The following is a 17,780-nucleotide window of genomic DNA, read 5'->3' as shown; positions in this document are numbered from 1 at the left end:
TTAAAATTGATTTAAAACATAATTATGCATCTAAACTTTTAATTTTTTTTACTATTTGACACCTTATATTTAAATTTGGACATATTACATAATAAATTTTTGTAAACTTATCAATTTTAGAGAAAGCGACATATTTATTTACTGATTTAACACATTTCAAAGTTGATAAATCAGTAAATAACGGTTTTGGATGCTCAATATTGATAAAGTGAGTGTGAAATGACCAAAAGTTAAAAGTTTAAGTGCGTCATATGTTGAAATATAAGTACTTGGTGCTGAGTAATAAAAGGTACAAGTTTTATGTGTACTTGTATACATGGTAAATGTATTATTGGTTACCGAAAATGATTCCAACTTTAAGTTTTGTTTTAATTAGGTTACTCTGACGATTTTAGTAATTAAAAATTATCGAAATGATGACATAAATGACACGTCAGTATGAATCAACTCAGATTTTTGACCGAAACGGCACATGACATTCACATATACACCACCTGACTATCACGTGTCAGATATTTTTATAAAAAAAATAAAATTTAGTTTTTTCATAAAAATAACTGACACGTGGATGGCTATCACGTTTCGTTTCTCTGAGTTGATTCAATGTTGTCATATCACCCATATTATTATTTCGATACTTTTTAACCGTTGAAATCGACAGAGTGACCTAATTGAGACAAAACTCAAAGTTGAGTGATTTATTGAGACAAATTGAAGTTGAATGACCATTTTAAGGGGGTGTTTGGTTGCTCCTTTTGGACATTCTGTTTGCTTTTTCACTTTAAAAATGAGAGCTCTGGGTGTTTGGTTAAACACTACTTGTTTGTCTTTTATAGCTGAAAAATAGTTTTTTATAAAAGCAGGGGATTCATGCTTTTTGGAAAAACAGTCTTTTCAAACAGCAAACCATAACAAGAAACAACAAACAACAGGTAAAAGAAACGGATCCTAAGACAACCATGCACCTTCAGTGACCAATGATGCATTTAACCCACTTATATACCGTAATGCACTATTAGCCTCGTGACATATCGATAATTTTGGGTTTTGCATCATAACCTATTATTTGGTAAATATTAGCTTCATAGTCTATCCAAAATGTTGATCTTTGCTTCATAATCTATCTAAAATGTTGATCTTTGCTCACTGAACGATTTGGTAATATTCTATCTTGTGATTTATTAAAATTGCTGGAATCTCAACTAATATTGATGTTAATTTCGCAATTTTATTTAATTTTAACAATCCTTATTCAAAAAGCATAACTGTCAAGAACATGTGTCTCAATCACAAGAGCGGACTTGAAAGATGCGCTCTTGATCTCCAGAATATGTCGTAACTTAAGGAAAGGGAAGACATGCGCAAAATTATATAGATACATTGACCAGTCAAGTATTGTCATGTGAAAACCTACCCAGCTGTAGGATACCCTTCACTCATCTCTGTAAATAGTCATCTCAACTCTTACTTCACTTTGCTTTTTAGTCATTCGTTGGCTCTCAATAATGTCATTGACTTAAGCATATGAAAAAAGACATCGTTCACCGACCTTTCTCTAACAGTTTGCTGGTTTCATATCAGATATACTGAAAGCTTCCTGCCAAACTTATATCGCAGATTGAAAGACATCAAACCGAACTGTTAACTTACCACCCACATTAATTGAGTTTGACAAATTTTTAATAATTGAGAGTCAAATATTGTTTTAATCTAACATGATGTACCCCATTACGTAAAAAGTTATTATAGTATTTAATTTAATAACATGTTCTTGAGATAATCATGAAATCTTAAGCATTAATTAAACTTGATTTATGTTGGTAAAATTAATAAAGAACAATGCATCTATCTAACTAATCCTCTCTCTACTAAAATATTAAAATGTTTGGATTTTGTACTGATTGCATCGGATCGGAAGCCGATCTTATTTCATTATTAAACTAAAAAAGAAAATGTTAGGTTCTTCTTATTGATCCCAAATATTATTTTTAAAATTAAATGTTTGGAGTTTATACTAGTATTACATCCACATACTTAAATTAATTAATAAAATTTTGACATATTCAATGAATTTATTGCATGAATCATCTTTGATGTGTGATAGTTGAATAATGAATTATTTGTTTATAGGTTAATATCTCATCACCCTCTTAATTTGTCTATTTTTGTCATGTAACTCCCACTATTTAGTAGCCAACTTTTCGACCCCTAAACTCAACAATTGTAATACATTTAGCCCATTTTTACCTATATGGAGGCGACATGGCACATACGTGCTTCCTGATGGGAAAATTAATAGAAATATCCGATTTTCCATCTCAAATGGAAAACCTTTTGTATATAATTTGATATGTGTAATATATGTACCCATACAATTTATAAGAGGTTCCACTATTTTAATTATTAAGTGGGGTCATAATACACGTGTCCAAATATGAATTGGGGTTCTCCAAGTGACATGGAAGACCGGATGCTTAATATAAGCACTCCTAATTTTGGTAATACCAACATGTGCCATGTAGGAAAAAGAGGTTGAATGCAGTGGCGAATATATAACTAGTCCGTTGAGGGGGCCGATTTTACACTTGCATGCGTAAAAAAAACTTGTTTTGCTAAATCGAACTTTTTTTTTTCTGAATATATACATGTTATCATCTGAGTGGTCCAAAATCAATGTACAATTTCTCAAAATTAAACTAGATTTCGACGGCAAAAGTAAGATTCAGTCGTTTTTAACAAACTTTGGGAAATTTATCGCATATCAGATGTTAATTTAGTTGAATTTTACAATTAAATACAAACTCAATGAGTTTTTTTTTATAGTTTATCCGATTTCTCGGTTCGAGGATCGTCGGACACCCTTTAGGTGGATCATCTCCCAATTAAAGCTTTCTACAGCTAGGACTCGAACTCGAGATCTAGCTTAAGCGACTTGAAACCCTACTATTCAAATCAACCTTTATTAGTACAAACTCAATGAATTAATTATCCACTCTAAACCTTTATTAAATACAACCTTAATGAGTTAATTTTGTATTAATCAAGTAAAAATCTTCAATTTATAAAATCCACAATTTATGAAATTACCAGTTTATCAATACCCAATCAAAGTTGTAGGCCAAATCTCAAATTTATCAAATACCTAATCAAAGATTAATCAATTTACTAATTTTGCATTTCCACAGTCTCAAATTTTGTGGAGACATGGGGCTAGAATCACCCTTGGTCAAGATGGTTTCGGCGGCCGGAAGGGTCCGAGCCCCTTTTCCGCCCCTAACTGAATGTGTTATCATTGTTGAATTTAAGGGGCTAAAAAGATTAGCCACTAAATGCAATGGGCTAAATGATAAAAATGGAAAAATTCAGGGGGCTGAGGAGATATTAAGCATTGTTTATATGCATCGACTATAATGAAGATAAAGATGATGAGGTATTCAACTTTTATAAGTATGAACAACTAATGACTTATATTTTAAGCACAACTCAATAATTTATCTACATGTGCAATAATTCTATTCTTTTTGTAGTTTTGCTTAAATTAAGGTGTCATGCTAATATTATATCAAAGTAACACTTTGGATTCCAAACCTAAATATAATTTCTAATTTATTTTATTAGATTCTTCCCAAAAAAAAAAAAACTTATTAGAGAAAGTTATTATGTGTAACGTGTTTTATAAGTCTCACAACATAACATGCTTGGTTTAATTAATGATTAATGTAAAATGTATTATGATGTTATTGAATATTGGTAGTTCAATTAATGATTAACTTTTATTGCCAAAGATGATAGATGAATTAATAAAAGGACGTGGTTTAGAGCATCTCTAATGGAGTATGAGTCCGTTTATTTCAGTTGTTCACGTTTGTTTTGTTGTTGTTGATAGATAGTAGATATTAGTTGTTTTTTCTGCAAAAAAAAAAAAAAAGCAGATGTTTTAGAATTTTCCCAAACATTTTATATTTCTGTTTAGTATTAAAAGACAAAAAGTCATTTCAAAAAATGGAAACAAACGGACACTAAAAGCATCTTCAATGAGGGATTCTATGAGGATGCTTGATAAGGTGGCGGTGCTTGGAAGAGTGAATTCCGTAGGAGTAATCCAGGTTGTTTAGTTTTCTATGACAATGTTCCCATTTTTTTTGGCACCCCTATTTTATCATTTTTTAATATAAAAAATGATTTCGTTGTATTGGTGCATTTTTATGACAATATTTATGATGGCCTAAACTATACGCAACCCTCTAAACTTGTCAATTTTGATCATTTTGCCCCCTGAACTTACGGGACGACCTATTTGCCCCCTCAACTATTTAAAAGTGGTACTAGTAACCCCCTAATTTCGTTATAACGGAAACAAAATGAAATTTCAATATTAGTACAAGTGTTCATGGAAGTATTAGAACCAGCCTGCATATATATAACCTCATTTGCAGCTTGTTTTAGTAGTGCACAACCCTGTATACAATTTTTATAAGAGAAGTTGTGTACTGTCTATACTAACCTTATTTGCAGCTTATTTTAGTAGTGCACAACCCTTTTTATTATGACATTAGTCCTTGCAATGAGATATGTCATAATTGTTTTCGTTATAATGAAAACATGGGGTTGCTAATACCACTTTTAAATAGTTGAAGGGGTAAATGAGTCGTCCCGTAAGTTGAGGGAGCAAAATGACTAAAAGTGACAAGTTCAGGGGCTGTGTATGGTTTAGGCCATTTATGATTAAAATAAATTATACATAAAATAATGATTTTTGAGTCCATAGTGGCAACTTTTGGAATTGTTTAGCATTCGAGTATTTTCTAATTTTTTTTTCCAAAAGTGACGTGAATGAGAGAGGAAATAAAATAATATATTTTAGGATGATGTGTCAAGTTTTAACAACTTTTGAGGTTATTTACGTTAGAGATGTTCTAATGAATTTCTCATTATACTCCGCCATTAAACATTATTCTATTGGAGTGAGTATTGAACACTTATCAATCACTCAATAAATATTGAGTAGTTTATTAAGCCGTTTGACTATTTTTATAATATATTTTGAATTTTTAAAATAATATAATAGAGTTTAATTAATTGATGGATCTCTTGTGATTAGTGGATTCCGTGATTATAGAGTTTAAAAAAATGGAGTTAATAGTTTAATAAAATGAAACTTATTAAAAAAAGTCTTACAATGATGATGTGTCATGTATATTGAGTGGTTGTGGGTATGAATTAGACCTGTTCATGGGCTAGGCTTGGCCGGATCCAACGGGCTTTTGTGTAAAAATGTTCAGTCCAAGCCTAGCCCAGCCCCACTGTTAATTTAGGCGGGCTCAGATTGGACTGGGTTCGGACTCAAAAATCAAATCTCAAGCTCAGCTTATATAAGTCCACCTAAATATATATGTATAGTTTTTAATAATAAAAAATTAAATTTATACTTAAAAATAAATAGTAATATATAAGTATATAAATTTTATTAATTAATATCAATAGGCGAACCGGACACCAGACCGAGCTATTTTTATAAATTCCAAGCCCGCCCAAAAAAGAGGTAGGCTTTAGCTGATATGGGTTGGGCTGGGCTAGAGACAAATTTCCATGTCCAAATCCGGTGCAGGGGACACGGACCTAGTCGGATCAGACTGATACCCAAATCTGTGAACAGGTCTAGTATGAATCATTGGAGATACTTTTAAAAAAATTTAGTGGCAATTTAGTTTTATCTATTCTTGTAGTAGAAAAAATTAACTAAAATCTTTTACGTATCAACAACAGAAAATAGTAAACATCTAACAATAACTAGGGTTGGGTAGGGATGTAAATGGGGCGGAGATTAGGAATTAATATGTGCCCCGTTAGCGGATATAAGGCGGGGATGGGAAAGGGTATCCCCGCTCTGCGGTGGTCCCCGAACCCACCCCGTATTGTGTCCGGCAGGGATTCCCGACGGATTACCCGTTTAATCCCCGATAACATATTATTAATCATAGAAAATAAAAAATACACATAGAAAAACTTGAACCTATGATTAATCTGATCCAAATGCTTTACCTCTATTTCACTCTATATCTATTTGTTCATCATACTTTCTTATTTTCTTTCTTTTTTTCTCTATTCTTTTCATTTATTTCTTTTTTCATATATTTTTTTAAACTTTAAATGGGTAAACGGGGATACCTATGGGATCGAGGATTCCCCGCGGGGCAGGAACATGAATGAATTTTGTCCCTGTTTGTTTCGCGGGGCGGATATGGGGATTCCCCGTTTAGTCGGGGAACGCGGATGGGAACTCCAATCCCCGCCCACCCCGTTTACATGGTTGGATATAGATTGAATCCTTTCGATTCCTAAAAAGGATTACCAATCCTTAACTTTTCGAGAAATCCTTAATTAGTGGTTGTGAATGACCGATTTTTCTCTCTCAATGTTTTTGACCTCTTGGTTCCGTGGGAGCAAGTTAGAGAGATTGAGAAATAGAACACGGTGGACTGCAAATCCATTTTCTCTAGTTCAAACCTAGTCTCTTTCTCAAAATATAGAAGACAGTCCCGTTCAATTGGACCTTGAATGACCAAGTGGAACTTGGACCTTAACCGTTAGATATTATGATTTTTAATCGTACGGTGATACGAATTCATCAATTAAATAGGGTGTTGTTAAACCCAACTCCAAATTCTCACCCCTAGCCCCGTGAAAGGACAAAAATGCCCTTTGGATTTTGGGGAGGGAAAAGCTATTTTTTTACCAATCCGACACGCGGGCGTGTGGATATCACGCCTCATCGGGTGGTCGGGCGTGATAGCCACACGCCTCACCGCGTGGTCGGGCATTATAACCATACGTCTCACCGCAAGGGCGTGTTTAGCAACGTGTTCCAGGTTATTCTTGACTCTATTTGTTCATTAAATGGATTCAAATAGGAGATGAAGTTTCAATTTCGTACCTGAAGGATCGGCGATAGAACAACCTCCCACCACGAGCCGGCGACAGAACAGCCTCCCACCACCTACGAAGGAACTCTATAATTTCCCCAGATGCTAGTTTGTCTAGCAGAACTTGAAGGGCCTGCAACAGAACAGCCTCCCACCACAAGCCGGTGACAGAACGGCCTCCCACCGGCAACAGAACTTGAAGATGCTAATTTATCTTTCATTTTACTTGCTCCGTTTTAATCGTACTAAAGAACAGCTCAATCGATAAATTGGGGAAATGGACAGATAGGTTACGTAGAACAATGGCGCGTTGGTTCTCCGGCGAAGAAACGAAGAATCGCAATCTGTTTTTCCCAGGCGTGAAACGAAGAAGAATGGCGGTGAAGTTTTCTCTCTCCTGCTTCCTTTTAGGAATATATTAATAATTAATAGATTTAGAAATTCTGCAAGGACAATAAGCGCATGAAAATAGGTGGTAAGATAAACCATAGCTGGTTAACAATATTTAATTGACGAGTTCGTATCACCGTATGATTAAAAATCATAATATCTAACGGTTAAGGTCTAAGTTCCACTCAGTCATTCAAGGTCCAATTGAACGGAACTGATATAGAAGAAAAAAAGTTGAGTATGGATTCTAGATATAAATTCGGCTGAATAAATGAGAAAAAAAATATGGAATTGGAATAAAATTTTGACTATTTTTGATCAAATTCGACCGGTTCGGTCATAAAAGGCCAACAATTTAATTCGATTTTGGACTATTTTTTCGAATATTCAATCTAATATAATATCTTTAAGATTCGTGCCCGCCCTAACAACAACGGAACCAAATATACATTTTTGGTTAATAATGTAATTTGCATAGATGTTCTAGCTAAATTGTAGTACATTGGGTTAGATCTAGCTTAGAATCATAGGCATCGCAAAAGTTACTATCAATCGACTTATATTTTCAAACTAATGTCAGATAAAGTGCAAATTTATTATCGTTTCTATTAGTTAATGGATAGTTATAAAGATATAATCAATAGAAATTAAGTTAAAATTTGTCGAAGTAAATGGTATATTATTGATTTGATGACTAATAATAAGCTCAAATATTTATCAAGTATATTAGTTGTTTTGTGAATCGGTAGCTTATTAATGAGCACGAGCTGTTATTTTATGCTAGTACTGATGTAATGTAATCGGGTAGATTGTTTAATTTTATTCTTTCTTCTTTATATTTGGATTCTCTTTAATTATGTTTTTCTTAAAGTAATTTTTTTAATTTTTTTATGTTGAAAAAATAAAAATAAAAGCAGTTAAAAAATAAATTTCAAGAAATATTTCTAATAAAATATCATAAATTTTCAGATATTATTCATAGGATTCTATTTTGAAATTTACAACTAATTTTTATTATAAAGAATCCAAAATTAGCTATAAGTTTGTTGTACCCACCTACAATACAACTGTTATACTTAAGGATTAGCTCAACCAAACCAATAACACATCAACATATTAAAACTTATAATTTAATTCAATTCTAATCCATTTTAATTCTTCAATTCTCAATTTCAGTTTTACTAATTAAAAAAATTGATGTTAGATTGTAAAGATTTAATTTAGGGATAAGGTATAAAAATAGGTCTAGGGGAATCACTAATTTAGGCTTAACGTTCAAAATAGCACCAATATAGGCTTAACGTTTACAACATAATATCAATTTAACCTTAACGTTTATAATATAGCATCAATTTAGGTTCCACGTACAAAATAACATCAATAAAGGCTTAATGTTTACAAAATAATACGAATTTAAGCTTAACGTTTACAAAATATATCCAATTTAAGCTAAACGTCATAGTTAAATTAATCATATTATATTCTTTCTAATTTAATTGTGACGTTTAGCTTAAATTGGATATATTTTGTAAACGTTAAGCTTAAATTCGTATTATTTTGTAAACATTATGCCTATATTGGTGCTATTTTATATGTGGGGCTTAAATTGATGCTATATTGTAAATGTTAAGCCTAAATTGATATTATATTGTAAACGTTGAGTCTATATTGGTGCTATTTTGAACGTTAAGCCTAAATTGGTACTTCCCCAAAAACCTTAGGCATATTTTGGTACCTTATCCCTTAATTTAATTGTGACGTTTAGCTTAAATTGGATATATTTTGTAAACGTTAAACTTAAATTCGTATTATTTTGTAAACGTTAAGCCTATATTGGTGCTATTTTATACGTGGGGCTTAAATTAATGCTATATTATAAATGTTAAACCTAAATTGATATTATATTGTAAACGTTAAGCCTATATTTGTGCTATTTTGAACGTTAAACCTAAATTGGTACCTCCCCAAAAACCTTAGGTCTATTTTAGTACCTTATCCCAAAAATTAAAGAATTAAAGTTGCCTTTGAATTCCTTATCGGCTAAATTTGACAAACTCAATAAAAAAATTGAAAATTTTGCAAACAAGAGTGTTCCGTTTGTAACAAAAAAAAAAACCACATACACTGATATGCAAAAGCATGAAACCACGAGACATTTATTGGAAATTAACCCTAATTATTATTTAATGAATTGCTATATTAATAATAATTCTATATTTTAACTAAATTTAAATATCAATTAAGGTTGATTTGAGTGGTTAAAGACTATATAACGTTTAAATTAGATTTCAAGTTTAAGTTCTAACGTATGCATAAAGTTTTAATTAGAAGATGATTCATTTAAAGGGTGTCTCACGAGTCTCGCCAAGAAATCGGACCAATTATGAAAAAAAATTAAAAAAATGAAATTTTGACAAATCCATTGAATTTATTAGATGGATCATGTTGGATGAGTGGTAGTTAATGAATGATATAAGATCTATATTTATTTATAGATAAAGATAAAGATGAGCTATTAAATTTTTTAAGTATAAGCAATTATTGGGTTGTATACTCTTTACTTTCTAAGCATAGTTAAAGAATCTATACATGTGCAATTATTTTAATTGATCCTCAAATTTTTGTAGTTTTGCTTAAATGAAAGTTGTTACAACTAATATTAAATTTCACTCTTCAAAATAAGATTTTGGACTTGAAACCTTATTATTTCTAGTTAATTTTATTAAACAAGTTCAATTATGTTTCAATCCTAGTTTTTATCCCGTGCAATGCGCGGATTTATCTTAACATATAACAAAAATATAATCTAATAATTACAATTAATTATATAAAGATGCTATATAAATTAAATATTATTATTTTATTTTCACATTTACTTTAAATAATCTTTTTTATAGATAAATATAATAATATAATTAAAATTAATATATTACATATTATATTATAGTATATTTTTTATCAGTAAAAAAAAAGGAAGTGACACATCAGCTCCATCCTTATTGTTTTGTTTTATATTATGTATATAGATATATAGATGTGTAGAGAATTAGAGAGATTTTAGGGATTAATTTAAATCCTGTAGAACCCTTAAATATAGTACGGATAAAATAATCTTTTTACAGATAAATATAATAATATAATTAAAATTAATATATTATATTATATTTTTTATTACTAAAAAAGAGAAAGTGACACCTCAACTTAATCGTTACTGTTTTTTTTTATTTTTAGTAAGACGGAAAAGGAAAAAACAAAACATAATCGTTACTGTTTGTTTTATATTATATATTGAAGATTTGATAATTCAAGTGGTGTTCACAATATTTATTTATTTACAAAAAAGTTTAGAAGTAGGAGGATTACTCAAATGTTAGAGAAAATATTAATGTCACATATATAGCTTATGATGGGGTTTCAATATTATTTTATAGCTTAATATGTGATTTGCCTTTTGAACTTGTCCAAAAGTTTGATTGGTCTCTTAAATTTTTAAAGTGTCTCGATAGCACCCTCAACTTGCATAAAATGTTCAGATAGCCCCCTCAATTTGCATAAAATGTAATCAATTAATCACCTGATTGTAAAAAAAAAAGTAAGTTACATGCAAAAGGTGTGCTACACGCACCTTAGAAAAGTAAAACAATCAAATTCGGGGTACCGGTTCCAATATTAGAGAAAATAAGTTTTACAATTGAGCAAGTAAGTACTTCATTTTTAATATGTTTTAAACCATTCTATGAATTATGTAATAACATTTTAAGATGCGTGCAATACATATTTCGCATACTAACTTTTTTTTTTTTTTTTTTGCAAATTAGTGATTAATTGATTACATCTTACGCAAGTTGAGGGGGCTATCTGAATATCTTATACAAGTTGAAGGGGTTATCGAGACACTTTGAAAGTTTAAGGGACCAATCAATCTTTTTGGACAACTTCTGGGGATGATATATTAAGCCTTATTTTATCTATTGAAAATCCAATAATGGTATCAAGAAATCGAACTTAAATAAAAATAGGCTTAATGCTTCTCCAGCCCCCTTAACTTGTTCAAATTGGTCATTTTACCCCTCCAACTCATCGAATGTCCTATTTACCCCCTTAACTTCATAAAAACGGTATTTCACACCCCCTTAACTTGTCCAAGTTTGTCATTTTACTCATTCTCAACTCATCGAATATCCTATTTACTCTCTTAACTCCATAAAAGTGGTATATCTCACCACTTATGATTCTATTTACCCTCTTAACTCCATAAAAATAGTATTTCTTATCCTTTATAGTAGTAAAAAAAAGTTGAAAAGAGAAAGAATAAATAAAAAATACAAATAACAAGCACATTAATATAAACAAGTTAAATACATTATATGTAGGGATAATGTACCAAAATAGGCCTATGATTTTTGGAAAAGTATCAATTTAGGTCTCATTTACAAAATAGCATAAATATAAGTTTAACGTTTAAAAAAAGTTATCAATTTAGGCTTCGATAACGGATTGTAAGGGGTGAAAAATACCATTTTTATGGAGTTAAGGGGGTAATAGAACATTCTATGAGTTGGGGGGGGGGGGGGGTAAATGGACAAGTTGAGGGGGTGAGAAATACCACTTTTATGAAGTTAAGATGGTAAATAGGACATTCGATGAGTTGAGGGGGTAAAATGACTATTTTGGACAAGTTAAGGGGGCTGGGGAAGCATTAGACCATAAAAATATCATAAGAATTAGATTCTAAAAGCGGTTTCGCAATATTAATTAGATATTTATTTCAGTTTTTCGGAATAGCGTTTAGCGTTCCATTTCAAATCGTAATATTTGGTTAGGTTTATATAACATCAACATTTAATATATATTTTATAGAAACAACAATATTTTGGAGCTTTTCGTGAAAAACTGTTTATATATATTTGATGTTGATAAAATTATCCTTCTAAACATATTTACTTTTTAACATTATTCCTATTTTTATAACATTATTGCTAAATTTTGCTCTATCCAATAAAGTTATTATGGTTAATTATTATTGAGTTATTTAAATTACTGATTTATTAATTTAGATTGTGTTTTTTATTTTTTATTGGACAAACTCTAAATATAACCCTGTGATTTTGCCGATTTATAAATGAGTGATTGTGGTTTTTTTGTTGCTAAAAGAGGACTAAGGTCCTCATTGTTAGCAAAACTAAGAACTTTTATGTTGCCACTGTGACACTATCAGTTTTGACAGTTGATAATTTTTAAATTGTAAATCTCCAAGAATCAAATATGTTTAGCACTACATTTACCATGAAACTAACTTTTTTATTTTCCAAAATCATAATTTTTGGAGTTTTTTCTTTCCTAAAAAAAATATCTAAATGATCTCAAAATTAAAAAGTTGGAGAATTAAAGTTACTTATAATATCATCGATTTTTTAAAATTTCTATTTTGAGTTCATGACAGTCAAAACTGAGAGTTCCAACCTAAAAAATCCCTAGTTTTGCTATCGACAATAACCCTAATAAAAAAAAACATAAACACCAATTTGCAAACTAACAAAAACACATGAGTTATATTTGAAATTTTTTTTTTATTTTTATAATTTATTTATTGATTAATTTAATATATATACATATTGAATATTTTACATGCTAACAACAACAGTTGTGGTGAAACTCTTAGCCTAGTGGTTAAGAGCTTACCCATGTCTTGAGAGGTCATGGGTTCGAATCACATCCGGATTTGGTGGGCATTTTTCTAGATGGAGATTCAAAATATCCTAAGGCTTAGGATTTTAATCCGCCTAGATCTAACGGTGAATGACCAAATTTACGTGGTCATTAGGGTCCATGTCAACTCAGCTTTGGTCAGCACGGCCGATTGTAACGTAAGATAGCTTTAGCCAGATATTGACTAGAACTATTTTACATATGAGTTGGGAATTGACACTTTTGTGGTCAGCTTCCAACTCAGCACTCTTATTTACTCAATATCAATTTAGATAATTTATATGCTGAGTAAATATAACAAGTAACACATACAGATATATATATTGAGAGAGTTAGAGATTACTTAGCACGACTTATCCTGGTTCGGCCTCTCCGCCTACGTCCAGTCCCCAGAGTCCCTCCGGGCTTTTGAAATCCAATACTGAGCTCTTTAAATGTAGAGCATAAACCGTTTACAAGGCAGTTGAATATGCAAGAGTACCGTCCTCTATTCGTCTACTCAACTCCACTAAGCGCTACAACCCAACACTTAGATTTCTCTACCACTGAGTACCAAACCAAGTACTCAGCACACTTTTCTCAATAATACAATTGATACAGACTTGTTCTTTTTCAGACAAAGAACACTTTAGATGATTACAAAAATCACTCTAGCTTTTACACAAGAATAGAAAGTTGGTGTAAGATCTCTTTTTGTTTTGATGTGCTTTTTACTTGTATTTTTCTCTCTTGTATTTTCTGTAAGTCGGCAATGATCCAAGAGGTATGCTTGTCCCTTTATAGTTGCAATCTGAAGATCAAATCATTTGAATTTGATTTGCCCATTGAATCCAAAACGGCTCTTTTGGGGACAATGTTCTGGTCAGCTTCAGATATGCAGGCCAATCCTGTCGTCTGAATTCTTCAGTCGTCAGGCTTGTCTTCTTCTTGCAGATTTCGTCTTCTTGTGCCAGTTTGTCTTTTTGCTAATAGAACAGTTGACCCATGCATCTCGAAATTGGCTTTTGTGTCATTCCAAGGTTCTGGATTGGTGCAGACAGTTGTTGGATCTTGTCTTTTAGCAAACGGAACATTCATGCTATCCTGAAGATCACTCAGCTTGACTTTGATAGCTGTTGTCTTTGATTGTTCCCAATTCAGATACTGAGTTCTCTTTTACTCAGCTTCCATGGTCAGCTTCGTTCTGCAAGACATGGTTCTCAAGAAGATTTTTCTACTATTGATACTGAGTTCCGTTCCACTCAGCTTCTTGATCTTTAAGCTTCTGTTCTGAAGATGACTTAACTTCTCTCACTCTGAGTTCCACTCTACTCAGCTTGTGCTGTGATCTCATGCTGACTTCGTCCTGTCTTACTTTTTATTTCTATTTGTATTTATATTTATACTCAACATTGAACAAACATATTAGTACAATTAAATCAAAGCACTTAAATTTAATTGTCCCTTAATCATGGATGAACTTAAATGATTTTGTCAAATCAAAATCATGTAGAAAGGTATTTCAACAAACTCCCCCATTTTGATGTTGGCAAAATATTTAATTGATGGAACTCAGCATTGAGATTCCCCATGATTGAAATTATTTTTATTGCTTCTGAAATTACTCCCCCGTAAGGGTTGCATCTATTGACTTAACTTAACTCTAAACCTTCTAAGATTCAATTGAGTAAAATTAAGGCATGCTTATACTGACTTAGTTCAATTCTAGACCTTTCAAGATCTAATTCAGATGAGCCTAGGTCAGCTTTTCAGAAGAGGTCAATGTGTTTTAACTCAGTTTTGATACATGGTTAGTTTGATAACAGCGTTATGGGAAAACTTTTTCAGAGCAAATGTATCAAGTCTAATGTGTACTGAGTTTATTCCTTTTTCTTTTGTTTGTTTGTTCAATTAAAACAGATCAGCATAAAACACAATACGTAAGTAAGCATCGCATACGATTAATCAATTTGGAATAAAAGATGCATAATTTATAGATAGTCAGCAAAACAACATACACAAACAGATACAAGTCAAGAATGAAAGCTAACAAACTATTTCTTCCTATTGACTTGGACATGGGTAGTATTGATTTTGCCTTTTCCCTTTTGCTGCTGACTACCAGACGCTTCTCCTGCGTGCTGAGTTCTATCAGCTTGTTCTTTCTCCCCCATTTTGCCACCATCAGGCGAAGGAGGAACGAAAGTGTCGTTGAGAGCAGCACGAGTTAATCTCACTGAATAAGCCTTAAGCCTTTTCGTGCTTTCTCTTAGACCATCAAAAACGGGTATACCATCGTCTAAGGTATCGCGGGGAATTCGAATAGAGGCACTGAACATACTGAGTATATACTCCTGGGATTTCCCAATCCATGTGATTGTGTCAGTCAGCTGGACATAGGCTTGATAGCGCATTTTAAGCAGACCCGAATCATAAAACTGACGTTGAGCGTTTGTGTGGCGCACATGTTTGTAGGTGGCTCGAGAGTATTGCAACAGTTCGTTCGTTTTGAGTTGGTCAGTTTCCATTTCCTCCTTACTCAAGTTAAGTAGATGGACAGCTTCGCTAATTTGTTCGACCGAACATTGAGAAGTTGAGGAAATTAGCTCGCGAGTGCCGGTCAGCTCAGAGTTCAACTTGGTAAAATATTGACTCAACTCAGCAGAGGTAGCATAGCCCGTGTTGACTGCAGAAAGAGCATTAATTTGGCCTTGAAGGGAATCCATGTGATTCACCATCATTAACTATAGTTCGGCCAGCTTAACGATGGATTCTTGTTTGGGTTGTTGTGTTTGGACTGTTGTCATTACACTTACTAAATCTTTGAGACCCTTGATCTCATTGAGGAGCTGAGTGATAGACGAGATTTGTGGGGACTCAACATTTGCATACCCAGCAGCATCGGCATGAGAAGTGTTCAAATCCTGGAGAATAGTTTGAGCGGAGTCAATAATACGACGCCCGGACTCAGTAGTATGAAGATAAGTATATGTTGCCTCAGGAATGTTCTCAGTTGCCGGAATTCTGGTGGAATTGGAAGGGCCAGCTTGATTAACAGTTGGGCTTTTGTTTGAAGTAGCAGCAGAGACAGACTGCTCAACATTCTACGATATTGGATGGGTAGGAGGTGGATCAGTAGAGATATTGACCTGCTCAATGTTGGTTTGAGTTGGTGCATGAGGATTCAACTCAGTTTGAGCAGGATTTTCCTTAGCATGCTTTTCACTTTGAGCAGCTTGGACTTCGAGCTCTTGCTCGGCAGGGATTGGATTTTCCAGAGACTTGGCTTGTTCCTCAGGATGAGTAACAGAGGCTTGCTTTTTCTGAAGGTCCGTTGGCGAAGGCTCAGTGTGTCACACCCGACCCTAAATGACCTCAATCGGCATCGGGCGTGAAATAGAAAGATCATAATCAACACTTATGAGTCTCCAACCTCGCCTAATCGGCTGGTAACCTTCTCTATATCCTGTACTTTATCACCTAAAAACAGTAAAACATTTAAAAACGTGAGACAAAAATCTCAGTAAGAAACTATCATCTATAAAAAAACCAACTTTACTGAACATAGCTACATATATACCTTTAAAAAGGGATTTAATTAAAACCTTATAAAATATTGATTATATCAAATAAGCGTTTTATCAAACCAAATCGTAATCAATCAAACGTAAAACCTTATATCAAAATCAATCATAACGTAAAGCATAATCAAAATGAACTTAAAACATTGTATCCATCCTCGAGTTTCTCCCCTTAAGTATCAATCCATAACCACATATATAATCGAGACGTCTCTTAACATTGCCTATCCCATATGGTCTTACCCGACACTTCTTTGCCATACCCAATAGGTCTTTCAGACTGTGTACACAGGCCATGTCCCTCACTGAACATGGTCTTCAAATATAAAACCACCGATCCGGATAACTCTCGATGGATATAAAATCATAAAATCATAAAAATCATAACGTGATCAAATATCCTTTCACAATCAAATTCCAAACTATTTAATAGCCAAAAATCATTTGGCTTCAATTAGCCCTTTTGTATCATAAAAATCATATTTGGACTTCAATCCAAAATAATAACAATAATAACTGCAACAGATTTCTCAATCCAAACACAATTCGTAAGAAATCATCAAATTCATTTTGTTCAATATAGATTTATATTGAAACCCAAAAACATATATGTATATATGGAAATCAACCAAATTGAACCTTAAATCAACATAATCAAGTAAAATCTGAAATTCATATAGAAGCATAGTGAATAGCTTCATTTGAACCATAATTTCACAATAAAAAGCAAAATCAGGAAAAACCCTAATTTTATAAAATTCCTGCATAACCCTAAAATATCAATTTCTGAAAATTCTTTAATTATATATATATATCTGTATATATAAAACTCAAAATATAGTCGATAGTTACTTACCTTGGCTATTAATTGAAAACCACAAACCCGTTCAATTCGCCTCTAAACTCTGTCTAAGCCATTTCCCTCCAAACACTGCCGAAACTCACAAACTCTTCGGCTAGGACTTAGATCTATGTACAAGGATGCTATGTTTTCAATTTAAAGTGATTTGGACGGTCGAATATCCGTAAATCAAAGAAACGGTGAAAAACGGTCGAAGAACGATCAAGAAGCAGAAAAGAAAAACAAAAAAAAGAAGAAGATGATAACTCTGCCTCACCTCCTCACCTCTTCGCTGATATATATCCCAAATATGGATAATATCTATTTTAGTCCCTCATTTTTATATAATCTTTTAAA

Source organism: Euphorbia lathyris, chromosome 6 (genome assembly GCF_963576675.1).
Source record: "Euphorbia lathyris chromosome 6, ddEupLath1.1, whole genome shotgun sequence".
Classification (NCBI taxonomy): Eukaryota; Viridiplantae; Streptophyta; class Magnoliopsida; order Malpighiales; family Euphorbiaceae; genus Euphorbia; species Euphorbia lathyris.
Note: the sequence above shows the minus strand (reverse complement) of the source record.